This window comes from Schistocerca gregaria, chromosome 5 (assembly GCF_023897955.1).
Source record: "Schistocerca gregaria isolate iqSchGreg1 chromosome 5, iqSchGreg1.2, whole genome shotgun sequence".
In the NCBI taxonomy this organism is placed as follows: domain Eukaryota; kingdom Metazoa; phylum Arthropoda; class Insecta; order Orthoptera; family Acrididae; genus Schistocerca; species Schistocerca gregaria.
In genome coordinates, this window is record NC_064924.1 from 629607633 (window position 1) to 629630747 (window position 23115).

Below are 23115 nucleotides of genomic sequence, written 5' to 3' on the forward strand. Positions count from 1 at the left end.
TCTATTTCTAAAGATTTCTGGACAAAGTAGAAATACTCAGGAACCGGTCGAAATTGTTTTAGAAATATCCGTAGGTTCTTTTTTCAAAGAATCTAAGTTTGCTACCTGCCTTATGCTACAACTAGTTTTTTGTGATCATTACACTCTAAATAGATCATTTACTGTTGTGACTGTTTCAGTTATTCATAACCAATCGTAAGGCGATAATAACGTGTCTTGCCACCTATTCATGAGCGGTAGCCCCATTTATTTATGCTGAGGGTAACAGACCCGGCCCTTGAGCAGAAGCCATTCTCTATGGGTCTTCTTGCAGCTCTTCAGTTTTTTGGCTTTAGGCCTTTACGTAACAGCACCATTCATTAACGGCTTAATGTAGATTACGGCGTTATCCATCAGCTAACTGATACTGATCTTTAACTTAATGGTCGTATAACTCTTCCTCAGGGTGGAAAAACTTACTCATACTTTTATCGGTTACGATCGTTAATAACCTGATGATGATTTCTACCTGAGTCCTTTATCGAATCACATACCTGTTCTTATATTAAGTACACTCGTATTTTGCTCACTAGGTGGCTGTGTGTAATTGCATCGATTGTTTTCTGTCCAGGAGCACAGCACGAACCTAGCAATCGTCGCCTGCTGGATTTTGTATCTTACGAACGAGAAGAGCGAGCCGAGTTTCATGAGGTAGCTGTTTACGAAATATACGTTCATGTTCAGAGAAAACAGAACACCTTCAACGGCTAGAGATATTCACAGGACATGTAGATTTCCACAGAAATGATTAGCATTTCAACCTTGTGGCCAGCTGGATCAAGGTCAACATCGATATCTCGGCGCAACACCACCTGCCGGTAAAATGTGCCTGCAGCTCTCGTTGTCACCATAAACCGAACGTAATGGATCAGTGTGACTTGAGCAGACGTGCAGGATGCCTCGCGACCGTACGGTCAAGTCAGTGAGTTTGAAAAAGGGCGCATTATTGGCACGAGAGAATGTGATGCATCCATCCGGGATATTTCTAGTTGTGTGGGACGAAGTGTTTCGGCAGTGCAGCGGGTGTGTGCAGAACGGTTCACGTTAAGGTCGTAGAACACCACGAAGTGGGTCAGGTCGCACCACCCAGACCATCTCCCGAGAATGTCGATACCTCACCCGAACGGCAGTGCAGGACAGATCTGCGTCGTCCTCTGCTCTGGCGCTACAGTGGAACAGTGCAACACATTACGGCGTGGGTCACGTGCGCGTCGTCTACTTCTCCGCCTACCATTGACGAATGTGCAAAAACATGCTGGGCGGCAACGGTGTATTGAAAGACGTCACTGGGGACAGCAATGACATCAGATAGTGTTTTCGGACGAATCCAGGTTCTGTTTGTTTTAAATGATGGCCGCATATTGGTTCGACACAGACAGGGGGGAGCAGCATCACAGTGAGTGCATTCGAAGATACACACTACCAACTCGAGGCCTTATGGTGAGGGCGCTGTTGACTGCAACCAGGATCACACTTGGTGAGTGGCCAGGATACTGCGACCAGTGTGACCTCCGTGAATGACATCCTGTGACCCCTAGCCACGCCCTTTCTGCACAACACCCCAGACTCCATTTCCAGCAAGATGATGCCCGACCACACGTTGCTGCACGAACGCGTGCCTTCTTGTTATCACTGGACGTTAGCCTTTTGCCTTGGCCCGACAGATCACCAGGCTTGTCGCCAGTCGAAAATGTGTGGGATATGGTGAAACGACGGGTGCAGCGTGTAAGCGTCCTCTCATATCGCTGGATGGGTTGCGGAGTATCTTTGCGGGCAGCCGCGTCTGTCGAGTCGAGCACGGGACACGGAACTTGTGTTGTGGGTAGCTCTGCATGTGAGAGGCATTGTTAGTATGGAAGTTGAAGTGTTGCTACAAGTGTTATTACAGTAAAGTGATAAAATATGCAAACGATTCAGAGGAAAGGGCGTCAAGAAGTAATTTCAAAATGAGCAGTGCCGCCGGTAACGTATTTGTGTATCCTCTCGTTGCTTGCCGTACCGTACAATATCAATCGTCCGCGTCATGTTCGGTCTCTGAGAATGAAATGATGTGAATCAGCAAAAATTAGTTACCGTACAAGAGTGCAAACAAGTTCCAGTGTCTCTTAGCGAGCGTGAGAACGTGCGTTCGGTCATCGCGTTCCGCATCATCAACAATCTACCGCGCCGCGACGGTTATTCGCACGCTCCTACAATTGAGAACTGTGAACTGTAAATTTAACCTTGTGAACAGTGTTAAAATTTATTACTAGTGTCAAGGAGGACTGGTACCAAATATCTGTGTGTGCGTGACGAGACTAAGAACTTTCGTACGACCATTCGGCTTCCGCATCATCAACAATCGCCCGCGTCGTGTCGGTTATGCGTACGCTCGTCTGAGTGATATTGTGGACTGTTAATCATCCATTAATTGGGATAAACACTCATGAATTAGAATGTAAACAGTGCAACGTGCGATTTTCTTTTATCGTCTCGGCATATAGTTGGTCATACCAGACGTTGAACAGCGTTGTGTTTTGACGTTGAGTGGCTCCCCTAACTCGCTTGCATATTTCGACAGATAATTTCAGGCAAGCCAGCAGCAGCGTGGAGCAGAACAGTACGACCGCCGTGGGATTGTCAAGTACGTGGTGTGGATAGAGCAAACGGTCGAAACGACAACCAGTTTAAGGACCTCCACCCATTTGTACCCCCGGGCGCGTTACAACCGCTGTCACCAAATGCCAACCACTACACACGAATTTTGGAACCAGTTGAATGCAGCATGGATGGCTAGACCCAAGGACGCCATTCGCGCCTTCTACCTGTACGCGTCGATGCCATCTCGCATGGTACATGTTATCAAGGCCCTTGGCGGACCCTGTGCCCACTGGGCAACAGGATACATGCTGACCGAGGTGACTCAAATGCGAATCATTTCTGCAGAGCATACTAATGTACATGTCCTATGAATATTAACGTCCTACCTCTAGCCGTTCAAGGTCTGTTTTTCTTCTGATCATGAGTGTATATTGATTTTCATTTTCCAAAAGATCGTAATTAGCGACAATAAACCTTGTCCTTCAATTCTACAACACTGTGACGTCAATGATGCAGGCCTATAATTTTGTGTATTTGCCTGACGGACCAACTTATTGTATATGGAGGTGTCATAGGATTAATCGATTGCACAACAGACTGTCTTTTTTTTCACCTCGGAATAAGGATGTGTGCTTTGTTCTCAGTTCTTCCACGAAACGTTATTTATCGGGGATAGACACAGCAGATGCGGGGATAACAGCAATCTTCTGCTTCACTTCAGCTATGAATTAATGGGAGATGCCACTTTTACTTAAAGTAAACTTCATTGTTTTGCGATTTCCGATACCGTATAATCTCTTGAATTGCTCAAGCAGGTCGAAGAATACTTAAAATTAGCAATTTTCAAGTTAGCTGCGATTGAGACGGCCCAATCTTTTTAATATCCGCTATCCAGTAGTGATTCTCCAGCAGAAGCAGGTTCTTACTCATTGGTAATTCATCTTTTTGTAGCTTTATAACTTTACGTATTTTCTTTAATGTATGAAGCACTCTAATTAAAGCTTTGTATGCGACTTGTAGGTCTGAAGATGACCACAGTAGTGGTCGAAACCGGTCACCGAATATATAAATTGTGATCAAGACTGTTTTTGACAGTAAATATTTGTAACACATTGATTACTGTCTCTCCCATAATTTATTCAAAAGTAATTGTTGATACCCATTGGTAACTCTCTCACGAGCAGCTCTACAAGGTTCATATCTCAAGAAAACTCAAGAACTGTTGTTCATGTTATTTGTTAAAGTTTAGAGATTTATGTTGGTTATTATTAGATTGTAGTGGGACTTGTGGCTATCCTGTACAGTAAGTCTTTCGGACAGTTTTTCCTTCACAGTTTTGATAGTTTCATTTACTTTATATAAGACTTCCTTCCATTTACACGGTTCACAGTCAGATTTTACGAAGCAAAATCGGGTCTGCGCACTCTTTAATTTTAAGCACACAATGAATATTAATTCAGTTTTATCTCCACTGTCTACACTAACGCCACCCTTAAAGCTCTGCCTGGCGAGCTACGAATTTTTCAATATTCAACATTAAAAAAAAATACTTACAGTGTGTCTTAGCAGTTAAAATTTTGACTGGGTCTTAATTTGGCAATTTTAAACATTAAAAAAAATAATTGGTGAATAAGATTAAAAAAGAGAAAAGGTGAAGAGTGTGAATGGAAGGGTGAGGAGGAGGAGGGAGTAAGGTGGTTGGATAAGGGAGGGCAGCCCGACTGTGGAGGACAGTTGGCGAGGTGGACGAGTGGGAAATGTAGCGACGGCAGGGAGAGTTCATCGTGGTTGCTTTTCTTTTGTCCCCGTCTCTGCAGATAATTACTATTTCCATCAGCACGTTTTGTTGTGGCCTTAAATGACGTCAAGTGAACTGGTAGTACAGCGTGGTCACGTTGTTCGGAACTTGTGGCTAGCTAAATTCATCACGAGTTTCTGTGGATCATAGAATATTAATTACCTACTGCCTCCGTATAACTGGAACCGATTAGTGGCGTGTTAGAGACTTGTGCCTTTGTTAATCAAATTCCCACGTGATCTTTGTGATAAAAAATGGTTCAAATGGCTCTGAGCACTATGGGACTTAACTTCTGAGGTCATCAGTCACCTAGAACTTCGAACTACTTAAACCTAACTAACCTAAGGACATCACACACATCCATGCAGGATTCGAACCTGCGACCGTAGCGGTCACGCGGTTCCAGACTGAAGCGCCTAGAACCCTCACGGCCACACCGACCGTCTAATTTTTGTGATACCTTAGCCTCCCGCTCTCCAGTAAATAGCAGATCTTAGTGCCTTCAGCGCTTTTCCAAAAAATGCTTGTATTCACAGTTTTTAAATAATTTTTGCGAATATTTGTAATAGACGAATTTACTTTCATCTTCATCCCCACCACGTGGCACCACGAGCCATTCAGGCTCGCCTTTTTCCTGAGCCGGTGGCATGAAATAATTCCATTTCCTCTTACGAATTCACAATAGAGAATTTACTGTAAATATTTATGCAGCGATTGTCCCCTCTTTGTGTGGAATAAACGTGGAAAGTGTAAGAAGTCAAAGAACAGAACGCAGCTTTCCAACCGATTGAGTGCCTTTATGCCTGGGTAGTTTCCTCCCTTTGATTTAAGTTCCGTTTAACGCATTTTTGCGATCTCGTGCCTGTACATGAAATAAGGCTACACTCTCTCTGCGTGGTTTATTACGGACATGTAGATGCTAGTTGCAGTGGAGAATGTTGCTTTCCCCTCATTCTGTACACGACAAAATGCGTAAGTGATTCTTTTGTGTCTGTTCTTTCACGATTTTATGTATCCTCCAACCTTTCTCACGCCATATGATGCTATTCTCAACTCTCAGAGCGTAGGTAAGTTGGACGTGTTAACCGTTTTTCATAGCGAACCAAGTGAATACATATTTATCGCGAGCAGGGACCTCCTGGTTGTTCACATGTACTTTGTATTCTTAACAATCTATGTCGTTTGTGGGATTCAGTTTGAATACCGACCACAGAATCGTTGTAATAAATCTATACGAGGTTAACAAACTCCTTTTTTGAACTGCAGTGCCACACCAGATCCCAGGGAATTTACGCCCATATGTCATTAATAGCTGTTCAGGAAGAGTTTGGTTATGAGAAGGAAATGTTAGTTAACAGTAAGAGCTGTTCTCTTAACATGTGCTGTCGCATGTAGCGTTGTGTCCGAACTTCATGCTTGCAGTTTTGTGTTACCTGTTGCAAACACGTATTACAGACCGTACACACACATCAAAAAAGTTTTACATCACCACGGTTCCGAGAGTTCCGGAACCTGCACAGAAAACTGAAATAGAGATCAACATAAACATCATTTCCGCCCTTTTTATTGCTCATGAAAACCACACATTGCATGTTGTACCACCATACAGCTAGACCTTCAGAGGTGGTGGTCCTGATTGCTGTACACACTGTTACCTCTAATACCCAGTAGCAAGTCCTCCTGCATTGATGCATGGCTGTATTCGTCATGGCATGGTTCAAATGGCTGTGAGCACTATGGGACTTAACATCTGAGGTCATCAGTCCCCTAGAACTTAGAACTACTTAAACCTAACTAACCTAAGGACATCACACACATCCATGCCCGAGGGAGGATTCGAACCTGCGACCGTAGCTGTCGCGCGGTTCCAGACTCAAGCGCCTAGAACCGCTCGGTCACTTCGGCCGGCCTCGTCATGGCATACTATCCACAAGTTCATCAAGGAACTGCTGGTCCAGATTGTCTCACTCCTCAACGGCCATTTGGCGTGGATCTATCGGAGTGGTTGGCGGGTCACATCGTCCATAAACAGGCCTTTTCAGTCTATCCGAGGCATGATCGATAGGGTTCATGTCTGGAGAACATTCTGGCCACTCTAGTTGAGCGATGTCTTTATCCTGAAGGAAGTCATTCACAAGATGTGCACGATGGGGGCTGCCTCGCCAATATGCTGCCGATATGGTTGCACTATCGGTCAGAGGGTGACATTCACGTATCGTACAGCCGTTACGCTGCCTTCCATGACCACAAGCGGCGTATGTCGGCCCCACATAATGCCACCCCAAAACAGCAGGGAACCTCCATCTTGCTGCACTCGCTGGCGTTCAGCCTGACCGGGTTGCCTCCAAACATGTCTCTGACGATTGTCTGGTTGAAAACATGCGTGGCACTCGTCGGTGACGAAACTTTATGCCAATCCTTAAAGGTCCATTCGGCATGTTGTTGAGCCCATCTGTACCGCGCTGCATGGTGTCGTAGTTGCAAAGGTGGACCTCGCCATGGATGTCGGGGGTGAAGTTGCGCATCATGCATCCTACTGCGCACAGTTTGAGTCGTAACACGACGGCCTGTGGCTGCACGAAAAACATTATTCATCATGGTGGCGTTGCTGTCAGGGTTCCTCCGAGCCGTAATCCGTAGTTAGCGGTCATTCACTGCAGTAGTAGCCCTTTGGGCGGCCTGAGCGAGGCATGTAATCGACAGTTTCTGTCTGTCTGTATCTCTTCCATGTCCGAACAACATCACTTTCGTTCATTCCGAGTCTCCTGGACATTTCCCTTGTTGAGAGCCCTTCCAGGCACAAAGAAACAATGCGGACGCGATCGAACCGCGGTGCTGACCGTCTAGGCATGGTTGAACTACAGACAACACGAACCATGTAGCTGCTTCCTGGTGGAATGACTGGAACTGATCAGCTGTTGGGGCCCCTCTGTCTAACAGCTGTTGCTCATGCATGGTTGCTTACATCTTTGGGCAGGTTTAGTGAAATCTCCGAACAGTCAAAGGAACTGTGTCTGTGATATTTTACAATATCCATAGTCAACGTCTACCTTCAGGAGTTCTGGGAACCGGGGTGATGCAAAACTTTTTTTAATGTGTGTATATGCATGATCACTTATCCAAGGTTACGTAGGTGCCTGCTTCCTGACAGTTAAATAGGAAATAACCTGCAGGGCTATAACATTCAAAATAGTGAGGTGATTTTCACAGTCAAATGCTTCATACAGATCATAGAAAATAGAGTTTTACACTGTGACCTCATTTCAATGTTTCAGAATGTGATGGTAAATTGATAGGTGGCAATAAGAGAAGGAGAACTGGATTAATTTGGTGATCAGACCCAAAGTTACATTTATGAAGACATTCACCAATAATACTGAAGCTTATTTGCGCGGTACATCGCTGTCCCAAACATTTTGTTAGTTATCCCAACCGCTACTTCTGATTCAGTTAGCTCCTTAATTGTGCACACGAACTGAATGCACCTCGGTGCAATTCTGCACGAACTAAAAATGCTTAACAGTACTAGAAAACTACCTGACCTACTCCGCAAAGCAAACTCCATGGCACATTGCAAACGAAGGTGGACTGCTGTGTAAGTAGAGCATCCTTTATTCTTTAAATCAGCAGAAAATGAACTGGGGAGATCGGAGGCCGCGATGGTCGCAATTTGCAGATGTTCAAACCCCACCCCTTCTACACCCCTCCTCATGTTATACCAGCCCTTACCCTCACATTTAACGAGCCATAAACAAATAAAATTACGATGACAATAATAAAAAAATTTGTTTATATTAGCGCTTAGTGTATTGCTTTAGCAAAACCCCCAGGAAAATGTACTACAGAGAAATACATCATCTGAAAAGCATTCGTCCAACAAGTAGAGAAGTACCTGTATCAAGTAATTGATTTAGGAACTACAATAGCAACAAAAGTGCACAGTTCGACTTAGTCGGCAAAAAATCGAACTGTGCACTCACCACTATCGGTTTTTTATTTAGCGCTAAGATAGTGAATACGGGTTTGGAGACTATGGCTAGATGAGTGTGTAAACTGGGGAAATGGTGTTTCTTTGGTTGTTTCTGCTTCTGTTGAGAAAGTCCGTATATATATTGTGGGATTTACTGATGGTAGGAGGTACGAAGAATCTGTGAATGATCGCCTGTTCTTGGTGGAATATTTTCTGTAGTTGGACAGGTCACAATCGAAATCTTGTCGGTTAGCTGTCGGGAAAGGAACTAAAAAGTTTTTGTGTCAAACGAAGATTGCAGTTTTCTAGAATGTCGTGCAATTTTCAAGACTCTTTCTTCGTGTTACTTTATACTTCATTATGTTAATTCTAAATCTGGAAATAAGTACCAGAGTGCCTCATTTATCTTAACAACCCCAAATAACTTTTTGTCCAGAAACAAAATTAAAAAATGTAGCCGTCATTTAAATCTAAACATATACTTAGGAAGGCACCATACGATGCACTGTAGCGATTCTCAATAAAAAATTAGATAAGATATTTTATTGTTATTATTATAATTGGTTATATAGATATGAATTAATTAATTAAAATGGAATGTTAATTGATTTTATGTCTGCTAGTAAGGCCCTGCATTCATGGACTGTGCGGCTGATCCCGGCGGAAGTTCGAGTCCTTCCTCGGGCATGGGTGTGTGTGTTTGTCCGTAGGATAATTTAGGTTAAGTAGTGTGTAAGCTTAGGGACTGATGACCTTAGCAGTTAAGTCCCATATGATTTCACACACATTTGAACGGCCGGCCGGAGTGGCCGAGCGGTTCTAGGCGCTACAGTCTGGAACTGCGCGACCGCTACGGTCGCAGGTTCGAATCCTGCCTCGGGCATGGATGTGTGTGATGTCCTTAGGTTAGTTAGGTTTAAGTAGTTCTAAGTTCTAGGGGACTGATGACCTCAGAAGTTAAGTCCCATAGTGCTCAGAGCCAGTTGAACCACATTTAACATTTTTTTTCTGATAGTAAACGTGACTTTTAAGAGAGAATTGAATAACTGGTAAGTACTGGTTGAGAACACTATAGGAATATTTCTTGCTTTGCTGGAGGCAGTACTGTTGAAATGATAAAATGTGGCACAGAAAAATTTTATTCCTTTTTCTAGTTAAGCTGACCTCTGCCTTCCAGCATTGTCAGTACATCAGACCAGCGAGTGCGTTCGTAGACGACATTATTTGCAGGCCAATGACCGGTCTGAATGTTATGCGGTTCTCGTAATAACATTGCCCAGATTTTGAGAGGCAAACATCGGTGAAAGTGATCTCAGGGACGTATGAATTATAATCCGATGGATTAAACAGAGACCGAACACTAGCAGTGCTCGGTCGTGGCCACCAAACTGTGAGCCAGCAGCTTTCCTCCGATGCAGCCTGAAACTGGACTGGAAATAAATAAAAAAATAAAAGTTCATATTAAAATCACATGTAACATGAATACCAAGGAAAGGGATCTTCGGGGATTTACAAATGAAACATGGAGGACAAGAGAGAGAGAGAGAGAGAGAGAGAGAAAGAGAGAGAGAGAGAGAGAGAGAAACAGAGAGAGAGAGAGAGAGAGAGAGAGAGCTAGTCATGTTCCGCTTTCTTATATCGCTGGACAAACGAAGGTACTTACTATGTTTTGTTTCACAGAGTTTTTTAACACATTTTAACTCATAGATACTTTTTTTTACAAAATAATTCACGGATAATTAAAAATACATCATTTCATTAGTAGATCGTTTCTTTCAATTAATATACAAATTTATTTATATATGTAATATTATTTAAAATATTTTCAGGCATTAATTAAAATTGGGGCTACTTTTCATTCATTTATAAAGTAACATGTCAGTACTCTGCAGGGTAACCTGTACCACTAACAGTCATTTCCTTTTCGGTTCCAATCGTAAATAGTGCGACGGGAAACTGAGTGTCTATATGAATCCGTATGAGCCCTAATTTCTCATACCTCATCTTCGTGGTCCTTACGCGAAATCAAGCTACTCAGGCGGCAATAGAAGCATTCTGCAGTCAGCTTCAAAGGCCGATTCTCGAAATTTTCTCGATAGTGTTTTGTGAAAAGAATGTCGTCTTCAGTCCATGGATTCCCATCTGAGTTCACGAAGCATTTCCGTAACACTTACTTGTTGATAGGACCTACCGGTAACATACCTAGCAGAACGACTCTGAATTGTTTCGATGTGTTCCTTCAATCCGACCTACCGGGAATCCCAAACGCTGCAGCAGTACTCAACAATGGGTTGCACTAGTGTTCTACTGGACTCGCATTCGTGAGGACGACGGTTCAATCCCGCGTCCGGCCATCCTGATTTAGGTGTCCTGTGATTTCCCTAAATCGCTCCAGGCAAATGCCGGGATGGTTCCTTTGAAATGGCACGATTGACTTCCTCCCCCATACTAGCCTAATCCGATGAGACCGATGACCTCGCAGTTTGGTCTCTTCCCCCAAACAACCCAACCCAACTAGTGTTCTATAGGTGGTCTCTTTTATTGATGAGCTACGCTTTCCCAAAATGCTTCCAATAACCCGAAACTGATCACTTGGCTTGCCCAGTACTGCTCTCACGTGCTCATTCCATTTCATATCGCTTTGCACCGTTACGGCTATATATTTATTCTAATTGTCTGTGTGAAGGAGTATACTACTAACGCTGTATTCAAACATTACAGGATTATTTTTCCTACTCGTCTGCATTAAATTACATGTCTCGACATTTGGAGCAAGTTGCCATTCGTCACACCAATTAGAAACAATGTGCAAGTCATTTTGTAGTCTACTGCAGTCACTCAACGATGATACCTTTCCGCACACCACAGCATCATCAGGAAACAGCCGCAGATGGCTGCTCATCCTGTCCTCCGGGTCATTTTTGTATCCAGAGAACAACAGCGGTCCTATCACACTTCCTTGGGGCACACCTGACGGTATCCTTTTCTCTCATGAACACTCGCCGTTGACGATAACGTACTGCGTTCTATTTCAGAAGAACTGTTCGAGCCACTCACGCATCTGTGAACCTAATCCGTATGCTCGGCCTTCCGCTAACAACCTGCTGAGGAGCACGTTGTCAAACGCTTTCCGGAAATCGAGAAGTATGAAATCTGCCTTTTATCCGTGGTTCGCAAGATATCATGTGAGAAAAGGGGACGATGAGCTTTGCACTAGCGATGTTTTCTAAACCCGTGCTGATCTGTGGATGGTTCAAATGGCTCTGAGCACTATGGGACTTAACATCTGAGGACACCAGTCCCTAGAACTTAGAACTACTTCAACCTAACTAATCTAAGGACATCACACACATCCATGCGAGAGATTTCCAATAAATGGTAGCTAAGTGTGGGGCCTATGCTATAGAGTACTCCATGTAAAAGCGAAGTGACATTACATCCAGAGCTGGCGACTTGTTTTCAACTCTTTCAGTTTGCTTCTCTACGGCATACATGCCGATTACTATGTCCTCCACAAAGGACTATCAATAAAATGTTCAGCTACCACGGGGAAATTAACCAGTACGATTGTTTTTCTTGTAACTTTCTTCTTTACGAAGATGTGAAGAGCAGCATGTCTTTTTTAAAATATCATCATGCCTTTATTATTCGGTATTCCACTTTCTCTACTCAACACCTGTTCAAATACGAATAACTATCTACCATTTATGCAGATATGACGGCATTGAAAATGAAACACAAAACTGACTATGAGTCTCTTGTGTTATCTTATAGTGCAGGTGTTCGGAGTAAAGTAACTAATGCACTTACTGGAACTGAATAAACAAACGGAAACACAAGTGAACAGTCTTAACTTGGAGGTTTGTATGAGTATAATGTACAGCAATAGAGACAAGGCTACTTATCCGTGGAGAATGTGAGTTTGCGGAACAGAAGTTGCAATAATGTTTCATTATTTCCAGTACAGGTTTAGATAGTAAAGTGATAATAGATAGGTAGCTTTCATATCTTCTCTTTGTTGGTGCGCAGTGCACTTACGGAAAATTTCAGCTTTACACGGTTGAGTGAATGACCAGGGTGCATTTTCCTTGTGTTTCCATTTACTTACTTCCAAGATGCTACTCCAGGCGGGTGTAAAATGAATGTGCACAATGGAAAATACTGAACGTGAAAATGAAGATTTGGCCCTGTCTGACTACCCCCTGAAGCAGATCTTAGAATCTATTAATGGTGATACTGTGTAAGGAATGGCAATACTGTCTTCTTGCTCTTTAAATTACAACATAAACACAATGAATGATTAAGGGAACTAGTAACCAGAAACGATAAATGCAGTTTCTGCTTATACTGGGAGAGTCAAATGAAAACATTAAATTTGTAATAACAAATCGAAATTTCGCGCCGTTATCCTGTAAGTTGGTAAGCGTGCTATAAACAGCGTGCAGAATGGCCTGTAGGTGGCAGCATAGTGCAGATGCGCACATACCGTCGCAGTATCAGTATAAAGATGGCCGCCACACTTGCGACTTGCACCAGGGAAGAACAGCGTCCTGTTATTCAGTTTTTGCGTAGTGAAGATGTGAAACCTATTGAAATTCATCGACGAATGTTTACAGATTAGTTATGGGTCAGCACACCACATTGTGCATGATGTGCTCCAGTTTCACAAATTGTCTGCAAGATGGTTGTCATAGCAGCTGGCTCCTGAAATAAGAGAACGACGTGTTGGTGTATGTGAAGAACGAGAAGGTGATGGCTTCCTTGCAAGAATCGTTACTGGGGACGAAACCTGGGTTCACTTCCACCAACTGGAAACGAAGAGAGCGAGCAAGGACTCGCGCCATTCCGCATCACGAAAACCAAAGAAGTTTCGAACAGAACCATCAGCAGGGAAGGTTATGCTGACTCTCTTTCGGGACGAAAAATGTGTTATTTTGGAGTATTACATGCCTAGAAGGACCACTGTCACCAGTGCATCATACATGGATCTCCTAAAAAATCGTTTGCAGCCTGCAATCAAATCAAAGTGACGTGGATTGCTGTTAGCAGATGTCCTTTTGCAACAAGACAATGCAAGGCCCCACACTGCCCGTACAACAGTTGCAACAATCACAGACCTGCATTTTGAGTGTCTTCCTCATCCACCATACTCACCAGACCTTGCCCCAAGTGATTTCCACATGTTTCAGCCACTCAGAGACGCAATGGGAGGAAAGAAGTTCCGTTCTGATTAAGAGGTGCATGAGTGGTTGCGCAGACTACCAAAATAATTTTTTCTAAAGGAATTTATGCACTTTGTAAGCGCTGGAGGACTTTCATTGAGCATGGGGGAGATTATGTAGAAACGTGATACAGCTTTGTACCACGTCTGCACAATGAATAATATTTTAAAAAGTATTTAATGTTTTCATTTGACTCACCCTCGTGTATCACAACATCGAGCTGGCCACTTGCAAACGGACCGTGGACCCCTCACTAGATTTGTGCCTAAATCCTTCAAGGTATAGTTGTAAACTGTATGTATTTCTCAATATTTGCTGTAGTCACCACACGATAAATAAAGTGTAAACAGATTTAGTGGGATGATCTGTGGAGGGGTGGATGGCCGGATGCTACGGCGGTGCGCTGCGTGTTTTCGGAGCCTGGGCAGAACAGCAACAGGCAGCTGGGGCTACGGCCTACTGGAGACGGCCGGCGGCAGCGACGCAAGGTCACGGCCACCGCCTGCACCACCGGCAGAAAGCCACCAGCGGGCAGAGCACTTTCTACGGCGCCCCGCACACACACACACACACACACACACACACACACGCGCGCGCGCGCGCGCGCGCCGTTACCACACCCTCCGCAATTACGGCAGTCGCCATTCGTCTCTTGTCTTCCCTCCGCGTGCTCGCTTTCACTTGTCGGTTGTCGCTGAAATGAGCTCTTGTGGCTCCACCGCCGAGGCGGAACTCTTACTGTCCGTAAAGCCTAACAAATAAGTCTATCGCCGTGTAAAATATCAGTAGTGTTATCGCCCAGAGAAACGACGACGTAAAACCTAGGACTTAAATAAAATGGCAAGGATTCCTCAAGGAGAAACGACGTTGTGACTAACGCCTTCGCCTGCTAATCTGACAGCTTTACTCGTTACTCGTTACAGTCTACATGGCTGTACTCAGGTGTCTGAATGTATACAGCTTTCGAGAGATGCATTCAATAACAGACACAATTATTACACGAAAATTACGACAGTATACTGAAAGGTTTAGTTGTAAAATGCCCACCAAAGCTGAAATTCGTTTATGTGCGTCAGTGTTATATCATTGTCAGAGAGTGATTACAATCAATTAGTAAGCTTCGATATACGCAGATCACCTGCCCCGTGTAGCCGAGAGCGCTAACGCGCTCCTTCCTGGACACGGGTAAGCGCGCCGGCCCGGATCGAATCCGCCCGGAGGTTCAAATGGCTCTGAGCACTATGCCACTTAACTACTGAGGTCATCAGTCGCCTAGAGCTTAGAACTAATTAAACCTAACTAACCTAAGGACATCACACGCATCCATGCCCGAGGCAGGATTCGAACCTGCGACCGTAGCGGTCGCTCGGTTCCAGACTGTAGCGCCTAGAACCGCACGGCCACTCCGGCCGGCCCCGCCCGGAGGATTGACGACGAGAGCCGGTGTGACGGCAAGCCTGGATGTAGTTTTCAGGCGGTTTTCCACATCCCGCTGTAAGTAGGCTGTTTAGGTTTTTTTTATTTGTAACACCATCTCTGTATGAAAATCACTGGCTGTGCTGTGTGCAGTCTGTGGCTGGTTGGTATTGTTGTAATACTCGCCATTGTAGCGTTGGGCAGTTGGCTGTTAGCGGCGCGTAGCGTTGCGCAGTTGGAGGTGAGCCGCCAGCAGTGGTGGATGTGGGGAGAGAGATGGCGGAGTTTTGAAATTTGTAAGACTGGATGTTATGAACTGCTATATATATTATGACTATTAAGGTAAATACATTGTTTGTTCTCTTTTAAAATCTTTCATTTGCTAACTATACCTATCAGTAATTAGTGCCTTCCGTAGTTTGAATCTTTTATTTAGCTGGCAGTAGTGGCGCTCGCTGTATTGCAGTAGTTCGAGTAACGAAGCTTTTTGGTGAGGTAAGTGATTTGTGAAAGGTATAGGTTAATGTTACTCAGGGACATTCTTTTGTAGGGATTTTTGAAAGTCAGATTGCGTTGCGCTGAAAATATTGTGTGTCAGTTTAAGCACAGTTATGTACAATTTTTCAAAGGGGACGTTTCACCGCTAGGTGAATACCGGGCTGGTCCCCACGTTCCGCCTCAGTTACACAGCTCGCAGACATCTGACCACATTCACACTATTTCATGGATTCCACTAGACACAGACAGTTGAGGTACACGAATTCCGTCCCGGGGGTACGGGATGGCAACAGGAAGAGCACCTGGCCACCGCATAAAGTTAATATGCCAAATCCGATTAACCATGGCCGGCGGGACAAGTTGTAAGCGATAGACAGACAGATAGATATGCGCACTTCAACAAAAGTGCAACTTGCTGCCAGATTAAACCTGTGTGCTGGACCGAGATTCGAATTCGATAGGAGAAGACGTGAGGAGGGGCCGTGAGTCGTGTTTGGGTAGCTCAGTCGGTAGAGCACTTGTCCTCGATTGGGAGAGGTTCAAAGATCGTCGGCACGTTAGCTCAGCGTGTTCGGTCAGAGGATTAGCTGTCTTCTGTAATAAAAGAACTGAGTGACGGATCAACGATTAAACTGAATGGTTGCCATGGGATGTCTGCCCCTAACAAATGCAACGAACAAAATGAGATAAAAGAAGAGTTCGAGTCTCGGCCCAGCACACAGTTTTAATCTGCCAGTAAGTTTCAAATCAGCGCACAATCCGCTGCAGAGTGATGCAGGAGGGCTTCTGTGAAGCAAGGGAGGTAGCAGGTAGAGGTTACTGGAGTAAGTAAAGCTGTGAGGAGGAGGCGCGAGTCGTGCTTGGGTAGCTCATATGGTAGAGCACTTACCCGCGAAACGCAAGGTTCCTGAGTTCGAGTCTTTGTCCGGCACACAGTTTCAATCTGGTACACCCAGCTGCAGAGTGAAAATTTCATTCAGGATCAACAAAAGTGTTGCATCTCCCCGACATGTCGTGCAGGTTGTTGCTGTTGTGACTGTCCCTGTACCGATCGGAAAGCCACGGCTGACGCTGTTTGTAAGTATACACACATTTACCATGAGCATTACCTACGGGTACACGCCACATTCGAATGGACTTCAGCATTTCTGTTGAAAGTAAAGCATAAGTAGGGACGCATTAGAGACGTCAGTGGAACAACAGGAGGACATGCGCGACCAGTGATAGAGCCTGCATCTTGACGTTAAGCGTAGAAGGCTTGTCAACCAGGGAAGTTGCTAGACTCTTCCACCAGCATGAAAGTAAACTGGAGCGGACCCGGAATCAGTTCCAGTTGACAGGTAGTGTTGAGGACTTACACTACACAGGTTGTCCACGTTCGACAAGTGCACAGAACGTATTTCTGGATTTCCGGAAGGATTTTGACGCTGTACCTCACAAGCGGCTCGCGCTTATGGAATATCGTCTCAGTTATGTGACTAGATTTGTGATTTCCTGTCAGAGAGGTCACAGTTCGTAGTAACTGACGGAAACTCATTGAGTGAAACAGAAGTGATTTCTGGCGTTCCCCAAGGTGGTGGTATAGGCCCTTTGACGTTCCTTATCTAGATTAACGATTTTGGAGACAATCTGAGCAGCCGTATTCGGTTGTTTGCAGATGATGCTTTCGTTTATCGATTAATAAAAGTCATCAGATGATCAAAACAAACTGCAAAACAATTCAGAAAAAAATATCTAAATGGTGCGAAAAGTGGCAGTTGACCCTAAATAACGAAAAGTGTGAAGTCATCCACATGAGCGCTAAAAGGAACTCGTTAAACTTCGGTTACACGATAAATCAGTCTAATCTAAAAGCCGTAGATTCAACTAAATACCTAGGTATTAGAATTACGAAAAACTTAAATTGGAACGAACACATAGAAAATTTGTGGGGAAGGCTAACCAAAGACTGCGTTTTATTGGAAGGCGCTTAGAAAATGTAAGAGATCTACTAAGGAGACTGCCTACACTACGCTTGTCCGTCGACTGTTAGAATACTGCTACGCGGTGTGGGATCCTTACCAGATAGGACTGACGGAGAACATCGAAAAAGTTTTAAAAAAAAGGCAACACGTTTTGTATTATCGCCAAATATGGGAGAGAGTGTCACAGAAATGATACGGGATTTGGGCTGGACATTATCAAAAGAAAGGCGTTTTTCGTTGCGACGGAATCGTCTCACGAAATTCCAATCACCAACTTTCTCCTCCGAATGCGAAAATATTTTGTTGACACCGACATACATAGGGAGTAACGATCACCAAGATAAAATAAGGGAAATCAGAGCTCGTCCGTAAAGATATATGTGTTCATTCTTTCCGCGCGCTATACGAGATTGGAATAATAGAGAATTGTGAAGGTGGTTCCATGAACCCTCTGCCAGGCGCTTAAATGTGGTGCGGCTGGTCCCGGCGGAGGTTCGAGTCCTCCCTCGCGCATGGGTGTGTGTGTTTGCCCTTAGGACAATTTAGTTTAAGTAGTGTGTAAGCTTAGGGACTGTTCGCCTTAGCAGTTAAGTCCCATAAGACTTCACACACATTTGAACATTTTTTGAACTTAAATGTGATTTTCAGAGTTTCCATGTAGATGTAGATGTAGAACGATCGATATCTACAACTGTGGGTTGAGTGCTCAAGAACTGTCTTTGGCTCCGAAGAGACAAAAGGACGTCATGCATCGCACAAAGTTGGGAGAGGGTTCCACGGTGCGAATCACCGTTCCCGACGAACATGTCTAGCACCACGTCGCATACCACGAGGCCATGGACTCCGTCACAGATGGACAAAAAAACCGTGCAGAATCGACGGCTCAGGATTGGCGTCGGGTTTCTACCCTGATGATCGCAGACAACGTGTCAGGAGACACTCAGCACTATCGGACACCTCGAACACTGTGTCCCACATGTGCAATAAGATGGTGGTGCAGTGATGTTCTAGGGTGTTGGCATTGCATGGGCTCACCGTACATGAGCATGGCTGTTGAGGGCAATCTCAATGCTCAACGGCAGAGGGATCAAGTTCAGCAACCAACAGTGGGAGCATAACGCCAACAATTTGGTGACAACATCATCTAGATGGATGCTAACTCACTGCTCATCACGCTGTTCTCGTGAACATGTTCCAGCAGCATACTAGCATCAACGAAATGGTGTGGTCTACTTGTCCCCCAGACGTAAGCCCAATAAAAAATTTGTGGGTTCGATTGAAAGGATCTGTTTTTGTGGACATCGACAAAGACTATGTGCTCTGTGCGACTTACGCAGAATCACCATTGAAGAATGGGGCAATTTGGAACAGTGATGATCTTACGGACGGTATTCCACACCATAACGTATTTAAGCCTGCATCCCAGCAAGGAGACGTTCGCTACTTATAGACGTTGGTCAGGAGAGATATGAAAAACTCCCCGTGAGAAAAATACGATTTTGTCGTTACACAAAGGTCTGTTTTCTTGATTTGATGATCTGTGCACATTTAAATGAATATATACACAAGCCTCAAAGTCCATTTTTGTTTTCAAGGCCATGAATTTCGAAACAAAGGGGTGATGCAAAATTTTTGTTTATGTGTCTATGTTGCCTGTTGGCTTTCGTCTCAGGATCTTATGCCAAAGTTTGTTTGATGATTTTTCTGATGTATGAGCTGCAAGGGGGGCTGGCATTGCCAAAGAATCTGCCTCAGTTGCAACAAATCTGAAAAATGAACTTTGACCAAACAGGCATCTTATCCACATGGCTGTAACGGATCGTGCAGCCACGTCTCGATCCCTGACTCAACAGATGGGGACGTTTGCAGGACAACAGCCACCTGCACGAACAGTTCGACGACGTTTGGAGCAGCATGGACTATCAGCTTGGAGACCATGGGTACGGTTACACTTGACGCTGCATCACAGACAGGATCGCCTACGATGGTGTACTCAACGACGAACCTGGGTACACGAATGGCAAAACTTCATTTTTTCGGATGAATCCAGGTTGTGTTTTCAGCATAATGATGATCGCTTCCGTGTTTCGCGACATCGCGGTGAACGCACATTGTAAGCGTGTATTCGTCACCGCCATACTGGCGTATCACCCGGCGTGACGGTATGGAGTGCCATTTGTTACACGTCTCGGTCCCCTCTTGTTCGCATTGACTGCACTTTGAACAGTGGACGTTACATTTCAGATGTGTCACGACCCGTGGCTTTACCATTCATTCGATCCCTTCGATACCCTACATTTCAGCAGGATAATGCACGACCGCATGTTGCAGGTCCAGTACGGGCCTTTCTGGATACAGAAAATGTTCGACTGCCGCCCTGGCCAGCACATTCTCCAGATCTCTCACCAATTGAAAATGTTCGGTCAATGGTGACCGAGCAACTGGCTCGTTACAATACACCAGTCGCTACTCGTGATGAACTGTGGTATCGTGCTGAAGCTGCATGGGCAGCTGTACCTGTACACGCCATCCAAGCTCTGTTTGACTTAATGCCCAGGCGTATCCAGGCCGTTATTACGGCCAGTGGTGGTTGTTCTTGGTACTGATTTCTCAGGATCTATACACCCAAATAGCGTGAAAATTTAATGACTTGTCAGTTCTAGTATAGCATATTTGTACAATGAATACCCGTTTACCACCTATCGGAACATCGTAACGCTATACAGGGTGGTCCACTGATCGTGATCGGGCCAAACATCTCACGAAATAAGCGTGAAACGAAAAAACTACAAAGAACGAAACTTGTCTAGCTTGAAGGGGAAGCCATATGGCGCTATGGTTAGCCCGTTAGATGGCGCTGCCATAGGTCAAACGGATATCAACTGCGTTTTTTTTAAATAGGAACCCCCATTTGTATTACATATTCGTGTAGTACGTAAAGAAATATGAATGTTTTAGTTGGACCACTTTTTTCGCCTTGTGATAGATGGAGCTGTAATAGTCTCACACATATGGTTCTCAATTTTAGACGAACAGTTGGTAACAGGGAGGTTTTTTAAATTAAAATACAGAACGTAGGTCCGTTTGAACATTTTATTCCGGTTGTTCCAATGTGATACATGTACCTTTGAGAACTTGTCATTTCTTAGAACGCTTGCTCTTACAGCGTGATTACCTGTAAATACCACATTAATGCAATAAATGCTCAAAATAATGTCCGTCAACCTCAATGCATTGGATAATACGTGTAACGACATTCCTCTCACCAGCGAGTAGTTCGCCTTCCGGAATGTTCGCACATGCATTGACAATTGACTGACGCATGTTGTAAGGCGTTGTCGGTGGATCACCATCCTTCAACTTTCCCCACAGAAAAAAATTCCGGGGACGTCAGATCCGGTGAACGTGCGGGCCATGGTATAGTGCTTCGACGACCAATCCACGTGTCATGAAATATGCTATTCTCTAACGCTTCAACCGCACGCGAGCTATGTGCCGGACATCCATCATGCTGGAAGTAAATCGCCATTCTGTCATGCAGTGAAACATCTTGTAGTAACATCGGTAGAACATTACGTAGGAAATCAGCATACAATGCACCATTTACACTCCTGGAAATGGAAAAAAGAACACATTGATATTTGCTAACTATGCCTATCAGTAGTTAGCGCCTTATGTAGTTTGAATCTTTTAGTTAGCTGGCAGTAGTGGCGCTCGCTGTATTGCAGTAGTTCGAGTAACTAAGATTTTTGTGAGGTAAGTGATTTGGGAAACGTATAAGTTAATGTTAGTCAGGGCCATTCTTTTTTAGGGATTTTTGAAAGTCAGATTGCGTTGAGCTAAAAATATTGTGTGTCAGTTTAAGCATTTGTGCACCGCCGCCGTCAGTGTCAGCCAGTTTGCCGTGGCATACGGAGCTCCATCGCAGTCTTTAACACTGGTAGCATGCCGCGACAGCGTGGACGTGAACCGTATGTCCAATTGACGGACTTTGAGCGAGGGCGTATAGTGGGCATGCGGGAGGCCGGGTGGACGTACCGCCGAATTGCTCAACACGTGGGGCGTGAGGTATCCACAGTACATCGATGTTGTCGCCAGTGGTCGGCGGAAGGTGCACGTGCCCGTCGACCTGGGACCGGACCGCAGCGACGCACGGGTGCACGCCAAGACCATAGGATCCTACGCAGTGCCGTAGGGAACCGCACCGCCACTTCCCAGCAAATTAGGGACACTGTTGCTCCTGGGGTATCGGCGAGGACCATTCGCAACCGTCTCCATGAAGCTGGGCTATGGTCCCGCACACCGTTAGGCCGTCTTCCGCTCACGCCCCAACATCGTGCAGCAAGCCTCCAGTGGTGTCGCGACAGGCGTGAATGGAGGGACGAATGGAGACGTGTCGTCTTCAGCGATGAGAGTCGCTTCTGCCTTGGTGCCAATGATGGTCGTATGCGTGTTTGGCGCCGTGCAGGTGAGCGCCACAATCAGGACTGCATACGACCGAGGCACACAGGGCCAACACCCGGCATCATGGTGTGAGGAGCGATCTCCTACACTAGCCGTACACCTCTGGTGATCGTCGAGGGGACACTGAATAGTGCACGGTACATCCAAACCGTCATCGAACCCATCGTTCTACCATTCCTAGACCGGCAAGGGAACTTGCTGTTCCAACAGGACAATGCATGTTCTCATGTATCCCGTGCCACCCAACGTGCTCTAGAAGGTGTAAGTCAACTACCCTGGCCAGCAAGATCTCCGGATCTGTCCCCCATTGAGCATGTTTGGGACTGGATGAAGCGTCGTCTCACGCGGTCTGCACGTCCAGCACGAACGCTGGTCCAACTGAGGCGCCAGGTGGAAATGGCATGGCAAGCCGTTCCACAGGACTACATCCAGCATCTCTACGATCGTCTCCATGGGAGAATAGCAGCCTGCATTGCTGCGAAAGGTGGATATACACTGTACTAGTACCGACATTGTGCATGCTCTGTTGCCTGTGTCTATGTGCCTGTGGTTCTGTCAGTGTGATCATGTGATGTATCTGACCCCAGGAATGTGTCAATAAAGTTTCCCCTTCCTGGGACAATGAATTCACGGTGTTCTTATTTCAATTTCCAGGAGAGTAGATTGCCATCGATAAAATGGGGGCCAATTATCCTTCCTCCCGTAATGCCACACCATTCATTAACCCGCTAAGGCCGCTGATGTTCCACTTGTCGCAGCCATCGTGGATGTTCTGTTGCCCAGTAGTGCATATTATGCCGGGTTACGTTACCGCGGTTGGTGAATGACGGTTCGTCGTTAAATAGATTACGTGCAAAAAATCTGTCATCGTCCCGTAATTTCTCTTGTGCCCAGTGGCAGAACTGTGCAAGACATTGAAAGTCGTCGCCAAGCAATTCCTGGTGCATAGAAATATGGTACGGGTGCAATCGATGTTGATGTACGTAGCATTCTCAAGACCGACGTTTTAGAGATTCCCAATTCTCGCGCAATTTGTCTGCTACTGATGTGCGGATTAGCCGCGACAGCATCTAAAACACCTACTTGGGTATCATCATTTGTTTCAGGTCGTGGTTGACGTTTCACATCTGGCTTAACACTTCCTGTTTCCTTAAATAACGTAAC